Below are 18,299 nucleotides of genomic sequence, written 5' to 3' on the forward strand. Positions count from 1 at the left end.
TCTTTGAAAGTTTATTGAAGAAACTAACTAGGAAAACTCTTGAATTTGGAAAAGTATAACAATAAATGATCTGGTTGAAAGGTCATGCATACATCCCTTGATTTTGGGGGGTTTCCACCTAGAACTCCCTAGTGACCTGTCCACAGAGAAATTCAGGGGACCGGATGGGCAGGGGAAGGAAATGTGTTCTAATAGCTCTAGATGCGTGTGTGTGTGTGTGTGTGTGTGTGTGTGCGCGCGCGCGACAGAGGTGGGGAACAAATCTGAAGGAGGCAGCTCTGATTAGGGGTGGGGGAAGTTCCGAAGCACTTATCCTTCCCTGGTTTGGGTAGAGGTTTTTTTTGGCTTTTCCCTGCCTAATGTTCCCTGAAGGAGAGAGGGAGACAAATATCTTAAGAAAAAGGAGATCCTGCCCCCCCCCCCCACGCCCCCGCCCCCAACCAGGCCTATTTCAGAGAGGATAAGGAAAAAGGTTCAAAATAAGCTTGTCCGGAAGAGTTCTATGTTTGGAGAGCAGATACCTTCCCTGCTTCTTGAAAAGGTTGAGGTCCCGTTTATTCATACATTTGCTCAACGATAATTTATCGAGTGCTCACTATGTTCGGGAACTCGTCTAGATACTGAAGAAGTAACTGAAACATGCCAAAACAGGAGTTAATGGCATGCCAAGTGTGCTTTGAATATAGGAGTCAGGAAGGCTCACCGGTTTTGCCTGCTTCATAGGCTGGCTCCGTCCAGCTGTTTGGAATAAAGGCTTGCTTTCCCCTCCCCAGCCCGCTGGGTCAGTCGGCATTGACGTTCGCTTCCATTGAGCGACCACAGCTCCGTGAACTACGAGGATACCGAACACCCACTGGCCGCGGGCTGAGGGATGGTTTCTCCTCCCAACTCCCTTCTCCCTCCCATAGACCTCCGGGCAACCGCTGCCCGGAAAACCTCACCCCGCGCAGCTCCCTTTCCTCCCACTCTGCGAAGGAGACCTCTCGGTCCTGGGCAAAGGGGTAGCGGCCCCATCTGTGAGCGGGCTGCCGACCACGGCCCCACCTCCCCGGGCCCCCACCGTGCCCCGCCGGCCGCTGCGGGGCGCTGCGGCCCCAGCTTAGGAGCCGCGGGCGGGGCGGGGCGGAGGGCCCAGCCGGCGGCGGGCGGGCGCGGCCACAGGTAAGTTGCCGGAGCGGGGAGCGCAGCCTAGAGAGCGGGCGGCTGGAGGCGGCGGCGCGGGGCGGCGCCGAGGCCCAGGGGCCGCCGGAGCCAGCGGGAGCCCGTCCCCAGCATCTCCCTTCACTCCAACCCTGTCCCCGGCATCAGTTCCTGCAGCGCGGACGTCCAGCGCAGGAGAAAAAGGTACCGTGCGTTCCGCGCACCGGCGCCCCCACTCCCGGGGACCTCTGATCTGGGGGGTCCGACGCCGGGGATAGGGGCGCCCCAGACCGCTGTCTGCTTGGGGAAGGGACTCAAACGGAACGCGTTGCCTTCTTTCCTGCGGCCTCTGGGAAAGCCAGGGCCGGAGGGGGTCTTCCTGGGGCCCCTTCCTTATCGCTTTGCTTTGGTTACCTCCCTAGAATATAGACGGGGGGGTTGGGGTTGGGGAGCGGGGAGCAGAGAACTTTCTCGCCTTTGCTCGCCCCCCTCCTCTTTCTTGAGTGAGTTCAAAGAGTTTGAAGTCAGTGGTGATGGTGGAGTTGCGGGGTCACCAGGTATGGCTCCCGGACGCGGAGTGCAGGCGCAGAGGAGGGTCCCCTCTTGTCGCCTGGCGCTCCGCGCTGTCCTCGGGCCTTCGGGCCGGCTTCAGAGTGACCAGGCTGGGCCCGGGCGCGCCGCAGTCCGCCCCCCTTCCCCTCGCCGGAGAGGAGCAGGCGCGGGGCGCGGGGGGCGGGGGCTGTCCTGCCCCGGGAAGACCGCGCTGGCCCGGGCTCAGCCTTCAGATGTGGCTGGCGCACTCTTGCCTTGGGAATTTCGGTGCGGCGCCTCCCGTAGTTTGGGGGGCGGGAGGGGAGGAAGCGGAGCGCTGTTTGTCACCAGAGAGGGCCTCCAGTTTCGTAAAGCTGGTCAAGAACGGTTTCCCTGAGCCTGGGGGAGATGGTTCAGGGAGTGGTGAAGAAATCCGCTTTGAGACAGTCCTGATGCCACCACTTGTTCGGTGTGTGCTTTTGGAAAGCCCACTTATGTGAAGTTCGGGTTTTAGAACGGTAAATTGGGTGTATAATGCATAACCCGGTAGTATCGTGGAAATGAAATGATGCGAGTAAAATGCCTGGCGTACTGCTCTGAAACGTTAGGCATTCCTTTTGTGAACCAGTTGGTTGGTGATACTCACTCGTGTTTAGGTCAATGGAAATAACCTGGGCAATGAAGACACACACCTGGGTCCACTGATTGCCCCTGAGGGAGGCTCTTCCAGCCTTAAAATAGCAATAGTAACCTATTGTTCTTACCCTTAGTAGGTGCAGCGATACATGTTTAGCTTCTATCATTCCTGGCAGGTGCTTAGCATATGAACAACAAATACATTTTTTAAATTAAGGTATAAATTAAAATCGAAAGAGTTTTCTATCCTCTGTGTCATAAGTGGGGAGGAGAGAGAAGAGGATGAAGAAGAATAAAAGAGACAAAAGAACAACTACTTGCATATTGTTAGAAGGTATAGATCAAGGGTGATAAGAAATGCTAATTTGTTGCCCTGGTCAGTGTGGCTCAGTTGATTGAGTGTTGTCCCTTGAGCTGAAAGGTTGCTGGTTCAATTCCTGGTCAGGGCACATGCCTACGTTGCGGGCTTGATGCCTGGTAAGGGTGCATACGGAAGGCAACTGGTGGATGTTCCTCTCTCTCCCTTCCTCTCTCTCTAAAAATCAATAAAAATATATATTAAAAAAAGAAATGCTAATTTGTTAACTCTTTGTTTGTGGTTAGTAACTCCAAAGGTAACCACAGCTTTCCACTTAAACTCATCAACTCCTCCATAGCCCATCCAGATAAGCATATGCTGAAGTAAAAGCAGATGGGTTGTGATCCAACTGTGCTTAGAGCAGTGGTTCTCAACCTTGGCTGCACATTAGAATCACCTGGGAATCTTTTTAAAATTCTGATTTCTGGGCCTCACCCTCCGGAAATTCTGTTTCTTTGTTATGGGGTGAGGCCACAACATTAGTAAGCCAAGGTTGAGAACCACTGGCTTAGAGACAAGGCACACCTCCAACTCCTATGGCCCTTCTGTATAGAAATTCTGGTGTTGCTGCTGTGAAATACACATTCAGAAAGTATAAAACTTAGAGGTACAATTTAAAGAATAAGAACAGAACACACACCCAAGTACCCATCACCCCGCTGAGGAATTGGAGCATGTCCAGGTCCTTGGATCCCCTAGTACCCCTCCCCATGGCATCTACTCACTTATTCTCCCCCATAAGGAACCACTAGTTTGGATTTGTGTTCATTTCCCTTTGATTTTCGCACTTAATATTTGATATGTGTTGATCCAGAGAAAGAAGATAACTACCAAGAAGGACTCCTGGTAGCTAACTGGACTCAAATTAAAAAACAGAGCCTGGCAGCTGTTTCTGAACAGTGGGAGAAACCTGCACTAAATTACCTGCCTCCTGCATTGAACTGCTTGCCTGCATGGTATTCCTGCCACCTGAGCCATCCCTTATGAAGGAGTTCTTGGAATTGTATTTCAGCCAATAGGACTGAGACTTTCCCTGTCCAATAGAAACTGCACAGCTATATCCACATTAGCATCTTTACTGACTAATCAGAACAGCTCTATTTTGACCAACCAGGATGGTGCTTTCTGGCCCAATCAAACTGTGAAGATTTGGAGCCCTCATTTGCATGAGGGTAGATCAATCAGGGATCAGGGGTAGAGACTTCTCTCTATATAAGTCAGCTCCCCCCCTCCCCCATCCCCCCTCAGTGCATGTCCTTAACTTTCTCTTGTCACTGAGGGCTGGGGTTTTCCCAGGGTGGAGCTGAAGCTGAGACACAGGTGTCTCTGAAGAGCAGGGTAGAGCTTTCGAGCCAGAGAGGGACCTCACGGGAGGCTGGGCCTCACAGCTGTGCTATTTCATGATTGAGTTAACACTATTGAGCTCACAGCTGTGCTGTTCTCACAGCTCTGCTGTGTCACAATTGAGCTCTTTACACTGAATAGAATTTTCGATTTTCTTCTTCACCACACCCCAAATTGGGGATTCCTATTGGCACCAAACTTGCTTTAATGACCATTGGTTGACATATGGACAACTCTGGGGGAGGGAAGTTTCCAAGCTAGGATTTACACAATACCCTGGAGCAGTCTTATAGAAATTAAGAGCAATTATTGAGAATATGCTGAAAAACCACAGAAAAGCTGAATGTATCAAAGTACTGGGATGGGGCAGTCTCTCAAGTCCCTGCTCCACCCCCCACCTTGGCACAGGCGCCCCCTTTCCTTGCTGCAGAGGGGTGTGTTCTCTCTGTGTAGGGGAAGCCCAGTCTCTTTCAACATGGCTTGGAGCCTATAATTTTAAAAGCTCTGCTCGAGTCCCTAAGAATTGGAAAAAAAAAACAACAGTAATTTGCATGCAGGTGTCTTAGAATTTTTTTTATATATATATACAAATTATCCAGGGGACATTGTTTGGGATTTGAAGGAGTAAGCTGTTTGAGAGTGACCTTTAAAAATGGTTCTAACACAAATTCTTCTTTTTCTGATTATGATGTTTGTGTTATGGACTTTGTTTCAAGTCATTTCTTCAGGGTCACCCAGTGCTCACAACTCTGTCACTTGTTAAAGCAGAGATTCCTAAACTTGGTTCCTGTGCCCTAGTATCTCAGTAATTTTTTCGAACTGCCCTAGGTTAAGTAGTAGTTAGGCTCAGACAACGTAATAAGTGCTTGTGCCCAAACAACATAGAAGATGTTTGAAAAAATAATACACATAATTGAAAGAACAACATTTTAAAAATATCATTCTTAATATAACCACAATTAGCAACAAGATGTGTCTGTACTACTTTGCAAATCTTGCGATCTGACTGGATCCCACCACTCTCATTTCCTGTTCCACATTAATTTTTCTGCAGCACCTGCTTTTTATCACTGCAACCACTGAAAACCCAAACTTTGCAAAGATATGATGCCATTGATATGAATGCAATGTGATCTGATGTGGAGGCTGTGAACTACCTCCAGTTTGTAGGTTCAGCAGTGTCCAACATGTTAAGTACACTACGTATGTTTTCCTTGAAATGTTTAAATATCCTAAGTTGCCCCTATGGATTTACTACAGCACTCACAGTACTGGTGTTCAGCTTGGGAATTGCTGGGCAAAGGAAAGGTCTGCTTGAAATGGCCCCAGGTTAAGCTTCTATGTGGAGTAGGCTGTATGGTTTTCTCATCTATATAAAATGGAATGTCTAAAGCCTCCTTGTAGGGTCATTAAGAGGATTAAAGTAGGTAATGTATTTATTAAAAGGCATCAATGAAAGTCCTGGAATATAACAGTCTCAAGAAAATGGTAGCTTCTCCCCCCCTTCCCCCGAAGTTTATTTAGAAAATTACAGAGGTTGCAGAAGAGAACCAGCTGGGTTGTGTAGGCTCAGGAAACAAGTTACAGAGGCAGGAGAAGGGCTCTTGGAGTTTAGAAGAGAGAAAGGTAGAGGTACCGCCCCTGAGGTGGAGAAGAGGGGGAAGAGAAGGGCACGACGGGTGTGCCCCAGAGAGGGAGAGCTCGCTGGTAGCTTTTTTATGATTGCTAAATATCCTATCTAATAAAAGAGAAACATGGTAATTAGCGTACGACCGCTACCCTTCCCATTGGCTAATCAGGGCGATATGCAAATTAACTGCCAGCCAAGATGGCAGCCGGCAGCCAGGCAGCTTGAAACTAACATGAGGCTTGCTTGCTTCAGTGACGGAGGAAACCAACATTCCCCGCCTGCCTTGCCGGCCTCTGAGCTTGCAGTTTGAAACATTGTTACAAATATAGAAGCTAAACAAAACCCCAGAAACCAGCTTTCAGCCTGCCGGGATCTCAGAGCTGGAGTTGATACAGTGTTTCGATTATAGAACCCAAACAAACCAGATACCTGCTTTCAGCAGCAGAGGCCTCAGAGCTGGAGCCAGAGCTAAAGCTGGCCCAGAATAAAAAAAAAAAAAAAAGAAAAAAAGGAGCAGTTGGGAGCTTCAGTCACCCACCAGCCTGAAAACAGCCCTCAGCCCCTCACCCAGATGGCCAGGCACCCCAGTGGGGACCCCCACCCTGAAGGGGGTGTGACCAGCTGCAAACAGCCATCAGCCCCTAACCCAGGCTGGCCAGGCACCCCAGTGGGGACCCCCACCCTGATCCAGGACACCCTTCAGGGCAAACCAGCCGGCCCCCACCTGTGCACCAGGCCTCTATCCTATATAGTGAAAGGGTAATATGCCTCCCAGCACCGGGATCAGCGGAACCGCGAGGCCTCCCAGCACCGGGATCAGCAGAGCTGAGAGGCCTCCTGGCACCGGGATCAGTGTGACAGGGGGCAGCGCCCAAACCCCCTGATCGCCCTGCGGCTCTGTGTGTGACAGGGGGCGGGGCCACAACCTCCCTAGCGGCCCTGCTCTGTTCGTGACAGGGGAAAGCGCCCCAACCCCCTGATCAGCCCTGCTCTGTGCCTGATAGGGTACGGAGCCCCAACCCCCCTGATGGGCCCTGCTCTGTGAGTGACAGGGGGCAGCACCCCAACCCCCTGATTAGCCCTGCTCTGTGCATGACAGGGGGTGGCGCCGCAACCTCCCCATCTACCCTGACTTGAGTGTGACAGGGGGCGGTGCCCCAACCCCCCAATCGGCCCTACCCTGAGCGTGACTGAGGGTGGCATTGCAGCCTCCCGATCCACCCTGCTCTGTGCATGACGGGGCAGCGCCCCAACTCCCCAATCGGCCCTGCTCTGAGCCTGACCAGGGGCTGCACCTAGGACCTAGGGATTGGGCCTGCTCTCTGCCACCCGGGAGCAGGCCTAATCCAGCAGGTCGTTATCTCCCGAGGGGTCCCAGACTGCGAGAGGGCACAGGCTGGGCTGAGGGACCTCCCCCTCCCCCCCGAGTGCACAAATTTTTGTGCACCCAGCCTCTAGTACTAAATAAATGCCCAGTAATAGGAGATATATATATATATATATCATTGTCCCTATTTAAGAAGAGCCAGGGCCTGAAATCTCAATCTTAGCAAATAAGTTATGAAGTAGTACACATTATAAATGATTTATCATTTTTCAAATAGCAAACTGTGACGCACCACTGTGGCAGGCACTGATTTTTCAGGCCATTATTGTGGTGCTCATTTCCACTTGCCAATATGTGCCCTGGTGTGGGAGGAGCTCATAACTGATCGGAGGCCTGAGCCTGGACCAGTGCACTTCTGAGTTCAGGAGGAAGGTACTTTGTCTTGGGAAGTTTGGACCTGGGTCCCAGGCCCAAAAATGTTTCGAGTAGGATTTAATTTATGTAGATACTTACAGTATAGAGAGACAGATCAACTTACAGCACAGAGAGACAGATCATCTTTGCAGATGAAACAGTTATGTTCAACGGCACCACAAATATTTCCTCTCAATAAGTGGTACCTGTTAACCCTCCCAGGAAAGCTGACTTGAATAAGGATGTTGCAGATGACCGTCATGGTGCCTTGTAGAAAGCATAGACCTTCCCTCCCGTGTCCTGTTATTGTCCAGGCCTAAGCTAGGACCTGGTGATATATTAACAATTTGTGAGAATGCACTGAAACGTCGTATTTTCCTCGTGTGGTTGTTATTTTTATTGTTGCTTTCTTCCAGTATTTATTGTTGGGAAGCCTGTACAGAATCACAGGTGATGCTTACAAGTTGAAATAAATATGGGTGGATACAATTTTTATCTGTTTGTTTTATTTGTTTATCCTAATGTTTTTTCCCCCTCTATAAAAAATTGAATATTTGTGTGGAGAAACAATGTGATTCTTGTTAACAAATGTTTCCTTTTTTTCCATTTGATGCCCATAAATTGTCAGTTGCTTTTTTAATTTTTATTTTAAGGATAATTCTAATGGTTGTGTTATCAGTGGTGTTGGTCGTAAAATTGGACCTTGGTTCTTGAGTTTGGCAAAGAAAGATTTCAGAGCCAAGAACTCAAATTATAAGAGAAAGTTTATTTAGAAAGTTACAGAGGTAGTAGAAGTGAGCTAGTTGGGCCGAGTAGACTCAGGAAACAAGTTACAGAAGCAAAAGAAGGACCCTTGGAGCTTAGGAGAGAGAAAGGCAGAGGTAACGCACTTGTGGGGAAGAAGAGGGAAAAGGGACAGGCAGGAGTGTGCTCCCCAGAGGAAGAGTCCCATCGGCATTTTATTTATTTATATTTATTTATTTATTTATTTATTTTTGTTAATCCTCAGCCAAGGATATTTTTCCATTGGTTTTCAGAGAGAGTGGAAGGGAGGGGGAGAGAGACAGAGAGAGAAACGGCAGTGTGAGAGAGACACATCATCAATTGGTTGACTCCTATATTCCCCTAACCAGGGCTGGGGATTGAGCCTGTAGTCCCCTGCAACCCAGGTATGTGCTCTTGACCAGAATCAAACCTGGGACCCTTCAATCCACAGGCTGATGCTCTATCTACTGAGCCAAACTGACTAGGGCTATTTTTTAACATATTGTGCCTTTTTAATCTTTCTTTGGTTTAGACCAGTGGTCGGCAAACTAATTAGTCAACAGAGCCAAATATCAACAGTACGACGATTGAAATTTCTTTTGCGAGCCAAATTTTTTAAACTTAAACTATATAGCCCTGACTGGTTTTGCTCAGTGGGTAGAGCGTCGGCCTGCAGACTGAAAGGTCCCAGGTTCGATTTCTGGTCAAGGGCATGTACCTTGGTTGCGGGCATATCCCCAGTAGGAGGTGTGCAGGAGGCAGCTGATCGATGTTTCTCTCTGATCGATGTTTCTAACTCTCTATCCCTCTCCCTTCATCTCTGTAAAAAATCAATAAAATATATTAAAAAAAGAAAACCTTAAACTATATAGGTAGGTACATTGTTATTAACTTAATTAGGGTACTCCTAAGGCTTAGGAAGAGCCACACTCAAGGGGCCAAAGAGCCGCAGTTTGCCAACCACGGGTTTAGACTGATTATATCTAATTTCCAACATCTTATTGTTTAGATAATAAAATGTGGGTTAGAATGAATTCTTTCCCCTTTTTTGTCTGCTACTCTTTTACCTAGAACATTGACAAAATTTGAACATCCATTTAAGTATTAGAATCTGATATTCTAGACACAAAGTACTTTGGGAAATGCTTGACTCAGTGTTTTCATGTAAAACTAGGAAGAGTGGCCGAAACCGGTTTGGCTCAGTGGATAGAGCGTCGGCCTGCGGACTGAAAGGTCCCAGGTTCGATTCCGGTCAAGGGCATGTACCTTGGTTGCAGGCACATCCCCAGTGGGAAGTGTGCAGGAGGCGACTGGTCGATGTTTCTCTCTCATCGATGTTTCTAACTCTCTATCTCTCTCCTTTCCTCTCTGTGAAAACTCAATAAAATATATATAAAAAAAAAAAAAACTAGGAAGAGTGTATAAGGATTAAAACATTTAAATTTAGGAGTTGCTTGACAACTGAATGGACTTAACTCAGTTTCTACATCACTGATTTGTCCTCAGTTTAAAAATGGAGAAGATTATGAAAAATCTTTCTGTCCATGATGGTAAACAAACAAAAAAAGTGAACTTAATGGAGATTAGCAAATAGTAACAAGAATAGAGTAGCTTAAACTAAATCAATCTTAATAGCTAAACAGGAACCAGCAAGGCCTTTCTGTTGTTTTTGTTTTGTAAAGGACATATGCTTTGAGATATGTTTCTAAAATTAATAGAAACAAAAGGATAAGGTCCACTTTCCTTACAGATAGGAAGTAGACAAAAGGTGAATAAAGAACTTAGTTCTCCTGAGGTTGTGAGCTTTTCCACATTAGCTTTAGGGACGTTGCTCTCTGTCTTCTGGTCGGGTTGGATGAGGCTGTGGAGGTGGAGGAGCACATCCTGGGCCTTGGAAGACAGAAGGACGTGAGACGGACGTTAGGAAACCTGGGGTAGTCCTGGCCATCAACTCACTGTGGAGCTCTAGTTTCTCAAAGCTTCAGTTTTTATTAAATAAGGGGCCCAGACCAAAACATAGTGTAAAAGCAATACTTTTTTCTCCCACAGTCCTGGAGAGAGGTGCCCTCCAATCATCCTGATGGCCTGTGGACCAGCAAGAACTAATGAGATTGTTAATCTGATGTAACTTGATGATTTCCTTTTATTATGAGCATCAGTAGCTTACTGCGTAGTGTCCTTTAAGACCGTGTGTATGTGTATTCACATTCTAGAATATAAACCAAAGTACCAGTTTATCTAAAATGTGATTCCAAGGTCAGAAAATTTTTATTCTTCAGTGAATTAGAGTTTTGAGTTTTAAAAAATGTCTGTATTGTATTCTAACACCAGGAAAGGCCCACGGGAATCTGCTATACAAGGAAATTGCCTCTTGGTGGTGAGTTTAGGAGTTTTGGGGCTTCTTCCCCTCTGTATCTTTATAGAGATTTTATAGGCTTCTTGCAATGAACACATATTAAGTTCATGATCTGAAAAATAATTAAATCAGCTGTAAAGCTTTTAAAATTGCACAAGACAGTTCAGTATTAATCAAATGTATTTTTTGAAGAATACTTTGTTCCCATAGTGGATTTATTTATTTATTTATTTATTTATTTATTTATTTATTTATTTAAAATCCTCACCTGAGGATATTTTCCCATTGATTTTTACAGAGAGTGGAAGAGAGAGGGAAAGACAGAGAGAAATATCGATGTGAGAGAAACACATTAATTGGTTGCCTCCTGCACGGGCAGGGCCCGTGCTGGGGCGGAGCCTGGAACCGAGGTACCTGCTCTTGACTGGAATTGAACCCAGGACCCTTCAGTCCACAGGCCAGCACTCTGTCCACTGAGCCAAACCAGCTAGGGCCCCATAGTAAAATTATTTAGATGTTCTACTACCTAAAATATCTGCTTAATGAGAGGTAAAAATGTAGTGACATAAGGTGACCTATGATGTCATACTTATACAATAGTGATTTGAATTTATTATTGAGAATAAAAAATAAACCTAATTATAAACAATCAACTTGAAAAATTTCAGTACAGATTTTTCACAAAACTAAAAGTTATTTTTCTTTCTTTGTCAGGGATAATATGTCTCATGTCATTTTAAAAACTTATTTTTTAGCTAGAAAATACCAAGTGAACTAACTGTAAGTCCCAGAATGAAATTCTGAATTTGGCCCAATTTAGGTAGAATGCTGAGATGTACTGTATCTACTTTATATTATGCCATATATAGTGTAAAATATCAAAGTACTGGAGATCAGACTTCTTGAGTGGTACATATGGATGCATTTGAGTATCACAGAGAAGCCCTTTAAATACTTATAGCTACCTTTGGTTAAGAGGCACGGCTTCAGAGCTGGTCTTACTGGATTTGACCCCTGGCTCTGCCATCTATTAGTTTTAAAAATTTTGACGATTTGGTTGTAAAAATGTATGCCTCAGTTTCCTAATCTGTAAAGTGGGGATTTGAAACAGTTCTGTGTCGATTGTGGTGGAGGTTACACAAATCTGTACATATGATAAAATTCATAGAACACACACACACACACACACACACACACACACACAGTGAATACAAAGAAAAAGCGAAATCCGAATAGGGTCTATAGTTAATATATTATACCAATGCCAATTTCCTTGTTTTGATCATTGTACTGTGGTTATGTAAGATACTACCAGTGGGAGGTAGGGTACACAGGAACTCTGTACTATTTTTTTTTTAATTTTTAAAAGACATGTTTTTATTGATTTTCGAGAGAGAGGAAGGAAGAGGGAGAGAAACATCAATTGACTGCCTCCTTCACATCCCTTACTGGGGATTGAGCCTGCAATTTGGGCATGTGCCCTGACTGGGAATTGAATTGGCAACCTTTCAGTGCATGGGATGATGCTCAACCAATTGGGCCACACCAGCCAGGGCTAGTTAGCTCTTCTGTAAGTGACTCAGGGATTTAAAAAAAAAAAAAAAAATCTCTTGTAATGCCACCATCTTTACCATGTAGCCTTCAGTGAGTGTTACAGAAAGGAACAGAGTAGGGAAAAGGCAAACCAGATTAACTCCACCAGTGAGTAAAAACACCACTTCTGCTTACATTTCATTGTCCAGAACCAATTCTTAGTCCAACCTCAATTTAAGGAGCCTGGGAAATGTAGTCCTGGCTGGACAGCTGCTTCTGAGCAATAATCATTTACTTTGGAAGGGGAACAGAACTCTGGTGGATATGTAGCTATCTTTTATACCAATTGTTAGGGTTGCCGATGGAGGAACACGAGGCCAAAAGGAGTGAAGAATTACGAATTTATTAGGTCATCTGGAGACCAGATGGGCTGAGCCCCAAAATGGCGTCAGCCCTCAAAGACCAGCAGTCAGAGTTTTTTATTTATTTTTATTTATTTTTTAAAATATATTTTATTGATTTTTCACAGAGAGGAAAGGAGAGGGATAGAGAGTTAGAAATATCGATGAGAGAGAAACATCCATCAGCTGCCTCCTGCACACCTCCTACCGGGAATGTGCCCGCAACCAAGGTACATGCCCTTGACCGGAATCGAACCTGGGACCTTTCAGTCCGCAGGCCGACGCTCTATCTACTGAGCCAAACCGGTTAGGGCTTATTTTTATTTTTAAAATATATATTTTTATTGATTTCAGAGAGGAAGAGATAGGGAGAGAGAGAGACAGAAACATCAATGATGAGAGAGAATCATTGATCGGCTGCCTCCTGCACGCCCCAACTGGGGATTGAACCCGCAACCCTGGCATGTGCCCTTGACCGGAATTGAACTCAGGACCCTTCAGTCCACAGGCCAACGCTCTATCCACTGAACCAAACGAGCTAGGGCAGTCAGAGGTTTTTAAAGGACTCTAGGGGGGCTTTTTCTGGGCGGGGAATTCTCTGTGCAGGTCCGGAGTCTGGGAAAGTCTGGAGGGGAGAGATGATGGCCTTAGCAAGTGGAATGTCTGTTGTGAAGTGGCCTAAAGGTTAGTTCCCAGAGGAAAGGGTATTGATTTAATTATTTGATCAGACCTAACACCAATGTGCTAGTTTTTTTACTGGTCTGTTAATTATAACCGTTTTCTTATAATTTATTTCTCACTTTACAAACATCTGTATATAAAATGTTATTTTTGTAGTGTGAGACCCCTATACGGAAACAATTGTATCATAATTGCCTTGTAAGCAAATAAAAATGGGATTAAGCCATTTAGGTTCATACATTTATTAGGAAATGAAGCATATTTAATTTACTCAAAGTCATCCAACCATGTAGAGAAATGCACATTTGAGAAAAATGGAACAGAGGAAGATTAGCAGAGAACAAGAATATGCATGTCTTATTGGCTTCATGAATGTTATCATAACAGTTTAAAACTACTCTAAGTGACTGGTAATAGACATTGAAGCTTTCTTCCTCTCAAAAAAAAAAAAAAGCAGTCTTTGCCTTGGAATGTATTACATAATCACTAAATGTATGTGTCACTTGTACTTATTTGCTCTTAAGAGAAACTAGCGATAAGATTTGGACCTAGTATTTATCTTATTTGCTTGAAGTAAATTTGTGCCTAGGAGCATGCCATTTGGCTCTCTCCAGCATCTGGGGCATACTGAGGGATTAATGAAAGATCATGTGAAAGATCCCAGTACCCAGTTGGAGTCATTGAAAAATGGTCCACAACTTTAGCAGTGTACACTAACTCTAATAATGCTTCATTTATCCATTACTGGTTGAGATTGGGCTGTGTTACCTAAGAAAAGGGTCCAAATAATTAATATTTACAATTTTTAAGTCCTAATTTAAGGAAAAACTATTTCATGGTGCTCATGTTGGAATTAAAGATGCACTACCAAGCATGTCAAACTCACAGCCTGGCCTGCACCCTTTCCAATCTGGGACCCCTTGGGGGATGTCAACTGCTGGTTGTCAGACATCCCTCTTGCAATCTGGGACTGCTGGCTCCTAACCGCTCACCTGCCTGCCTCCCTGCTCGCCCCCAACTGCCGCCCCCCCCCAGCCCCCCGCCCGCCTGCTCATCCCCAATTGCCCCCCCCTGCCAGCCTGATCGCCCCCAACTGACGCCCCCCCCCCCCCCCCCCCCGCACCGGCCTGTTCACCCCCAACTGCCCCCCACTGCCAGCCTGCTCTCCCCCAACTGCCCTTCCCTCCTGGCCTGATTGCCCCTAACCGCCTCTGCCTTGGCCCCACCACCTTGGCTTTGTCCGGAAGGTTTCCCGGTCTAATTAGCATATTACCCTTTTACTAGTATAGGTTATTTCAGGCAAGTTACTAAATGTTTCTTCTAGTTATCTATCTTCCTTAAACCAATACTTTTCAAACTTATGCATAAGAATCATCTGGGGAATCTACTAAAATTCCAAGATCCCCTCTCTCCTCCCTAGATGCTGATTTGGTAGGTCTGGGGAGGTGCACATTTAATAACACCTGCATGGGAATCGAGGGTGGTGCCGGTGGCCTATCCTTTAAGCAGCTCAGACCCTTGTGGCAACTTGTCTTTTGGTCCCTAGAAATAGTTTCTCTACCAGTTCTAGATATGCTTCTTGTCTCACCCAGTATTGAAGCCTTGCCTACTTGACAGGAGAGCCTGGAACCAAGAGGGGAATGCCCAGCGGGTGTTAACCATCAGCATTGTGAACATGTGCAGAGAGACCCAGCGGCGGGTGTGTGTGTGTGTGTGTGTGTGTGTGTGTGTGTGTGTGTGCGCGCGCCTTATCCTGTAAATCAAACCATTCACTGCCTGACTTCACCACCTATAGAGCCATCTGTGGCTCTGCTTCCAAATAGAAATAATGATAGGAAAGTTGGCCCCGGGGCTTTAGCAAATGTGACTGGTTTACATTGGAACACAGGACACCTATTAAAGTTAAAATTAGCATAGGCTATCTTAAAATCAAGGTAAAAGTTAATAGCAGGAGGAGTTACCAAGAGAGGAAGAACCTAAGTCCTGGTGCTTTATAGGTATTTTAAGAGCGGATGCTTATTTAATTGTTTATAATTTCCTTAATCTTCACAAAGTATTATCCTGGGTTATGGGATACTTAATGAATGGCTTGCTCACTGAAGCCTTTGTTTTCTTGCATTTGCTATTCAAAAACTTAGTAAAGAGCCGTAAAACCAGTAATGAATCATAGCTAGATTCCCTAGCACCTGGTGGGTTTTAAACAAGACAGAAAAAAGTGAGACCCACTCCCGGCTTTCCCGCACCGCCCCCAAGCCCCCCAGCCAAAAAATACATAAATAAAAACTTGAAAGGAGAATCAGTCATTCTTGATGTGATGCAGCTATGTTGCACTGTTTTAAAACTGAAGATCAGGTGCTTTAGACAGTTTTCGTCTTTGCTACCCTGCTGAAATAAAATCTGGATGTTTGATTGGATGTAAGCCAGGGTATTTTGTACTTTGAAATGTCAGTAAACACTTTATTACCCAATGAGGGATTTACAGCTAATTAGATGCCTTCTGGTTGGGACACATCTAGGGAAATTTATTTCAAAAATATTTCAAATATCCTATATGAGATTATCAAAAACATCCTTTAAATAGTTCCCTTAGATCTAGGATATATAATATATGATTAGAATTAATAAAATTCAGAGTATATCCTCTTTTTAGGAGCCCATCATTGCCAGGAAGGTTAGGAATACTGTTCTGGAACACTTTTCTCATATATTATTGTTATTAAAATGATAGCTCTAAATCATTCCTTTCCCCTTCTCCAAAATATGGAATGGGTCTAACTGATCTTTAGATACCAGAATTTCTTTCCTTTCTCTTACTGAATCCTTGAGAAAAGGCCATTTTGAATAAAATAAAGTTTATGTCTTTAGAAATTCATTTTTTAGATTATTGGTATGTTTTTTAAAATGAGATATGTTAGTTTCAAGTGTACAACATAATGATTTGATATATATTGTGAAATGATCTTCACCAAAAGTCTAGTTAACATCTATCACCACACATAGTTACAGATATCTTTATAATAATAACAACAATATTTTAATTATAATAATTACTATTTTGATACACCCAAAACAAATTGTCTTGATGCTCAGTAGATTTCTGTCTTTTAGAATCCTAAATTCACTAATTTACATGCTTCTCTGAGTGTTTAAAGACTCAAAAATACAACAATGTGCTTGTAATTGAATGATTGTGTTAAAGGTAACCATGGGTTTGTGCATTTAAAAATAGACTATAAAATATTGTATGAGAATCTAAAATGTTTTTCTTACTATGTCTCTCTTTCTCCAGCCTTTTGACATTGCCTTAATGTCAGGGGTATTTACTTTGGGGGTAAGGAGAATAAATCACTAGAGACTTTTAGTATTTGTTCTGAATTTACTAGCCAACTGAATTGGATGAAAGTTAATATCCCAGTTATATAAAGTATGTTTGGTAGTGTTAATGAAAGCTGTGTATAAAGTGGGGAGAAAACACATTCCTCAATGCAGTAAGCAAATAGAAGCCATGATGGATTTTGTATGTAAAAAGCTACATTAGAGGCTATTAGGGTATTTAAGTGAGGTGGGAAATGTTATGTTACTGTGCTAAGTCTAGAAGAAAAGACCAAGTATTGATTGTAACCAACTCCGTTATCATAAATCCACAGTAGCACTGCCTGGGCCCACAGAATAAATGGCATTCATTAAGTTTGAGTGTATTGTTGCCCTAAGACCAGGGAAGCAAAATGTTTTACTGTTCTCTGCAAAGCCTAACCTCTCCACCTGAAAAATAATTTAGGAAAAAAATTTTATGGTCAATGGCTTTCTTTTGGGCTCCCTATTTATTTGTCTTTTTCTTTGTGGTTAGCATTAAGTAATGTAGCTTAAAACCCCAGGCCTCCACATCCAAACCCAGCTGAATTACCTCTCGGAAATGGACAATAAAGATGCCCTTTCAGGGAAGTCTGTTTCATGGGAGACTGGCAGGCTTTGAAGAGAGGAGTGCAGCTCTGGCTGCCAGGAAGGCCTGGGTTCTGGTTTCATGTCTGACAGCAGCCTTTGTGCCCTCTGTCAATTCACTTTCCTACTTTTCTCCCCCCTCTCTTAGAAAAGTGACCACAGATGGTTGGTTCCTTATTGACTAGTCCCTTGCGCTCATGGATTTGAGTCACAGAAACAATTTTTTTTAGCTTAAAAAATTATTATTATTATTTTAAAATATATTTTATTGATTTTTTACAGAGAGGAAGGGAGAGAGACAGAGAGTTAGAAACATCAATGAGAGAGAAACATCTATCAGCCGCCTCCTGCACATCTCCTGGGGATGTGCCTGCAACCAAGGTACATGCCCTTGCCCGGAATTGAACCTGGGACCTTTCAGTCCGCAGGCCGACGCTCTATCCACTGAGCCAACCCGGTTTCGGCAACAAATTATTATAAGGTAAATACCTTTATAACTGCCATGCTGGTGGGGAAGTAGAACTTTGCCAGTCAGCCCAGAAACTCCGCCTGTCTTGCATCCCCCCTCCTTGCAAAGTAACTGCAGGCAGTGATCACTTTGAGGGTGCTATGAAGGTTAACAGTGCAGCTGAACCCCCTATAAGCTATCTTAATAATCAGTGGGGGAAATTGCAATTGTCCTGGGATCTTTAAACATTTGGTGAAAACATTAAAAATCCTTAGTTATAATTGTACTAGTGTCCCAGTGCATGGATTCATGCACATTGAAAGGAAATTAATTAGAAGAAATACTTTAATATTTCTATTCACATCTTGCTAATGAAAAGAAAATAGGATTCTACCAAGTCTCCTATCTACCTACTCCAGGACTTCTGTGAGGATCAAATGAGATGAGGCACGGGAAAACGCTTCACAAACATTTGGTTAAACTGTAAAATGTTTGCACCTGGCTATAAAGCAAGTCAGGTTCCTGGGCTGAAGAATGCAAGGAGGCTAGTCGATAGTGAGGGGAAGCCGGGTGTTGCTGTATGACGTCATTACTCGGAGCCCACAGCGACCGTTTTGGGCTGGGCTGTGGGCTGCATTTTGCACCATGGGGTCTTGGCAGTGTTGGCTGCGATTTGGTGGGGTGTCACTCAGGGGTGTTGGCAGGGCCTGTGTCCCACTTTGGGGAAGCTGAGTGTTGGTTTGTCGGCGCCAGGTCCGTGATGCTGTTTATTTTTAAATGGCCAGTGCACGTCATG

At 44.5% G+C, this 18,299-nt stretch overlaps 1 protein-coding gene across 4 annotated transcripts in view; it reads left to right on the forward strand.

Annotated features, from left to right (window-relative positions):
• Nucleotides 1-1,171: 1,171 nt before the first annotated feature.
• Nucleotides 1,172-18,299, forward strand: part of ANKRD6 (ankyrin repeat domain 6) — a 160,736-nt gene continuing 143,608 nt past the window's right edge. For 3 of the 4 annotated variants that reach the window (XM_081094160.1, XM_081094161.1, XM_081094164.1), the window contains exon 1: nucleotides 1,192-1,344. The gene's annotated coding sequence lies outside the window, so the exon portion shown is untranslated. Of the gene's footprint in view, nucleotides 1,345-18,299 lie in introns of all 4 variants that reach the window. The other variant, XM_081094163.1, reaches the window with a different exon arrangement.

The sequence above is a fragment of the Myotis nattereri genome, assembly GCF_964212035.1.
Source record: "Myotis nattereri genome assembly, chromosome: 6".
Classification (NCBI taxonomy): domain Eukaryota; kingdom Metazoa; phylum Chordata; class Mammalia; order Chiroptera; family Vespertilionidae; genus Myotis; species Myotis nattereri.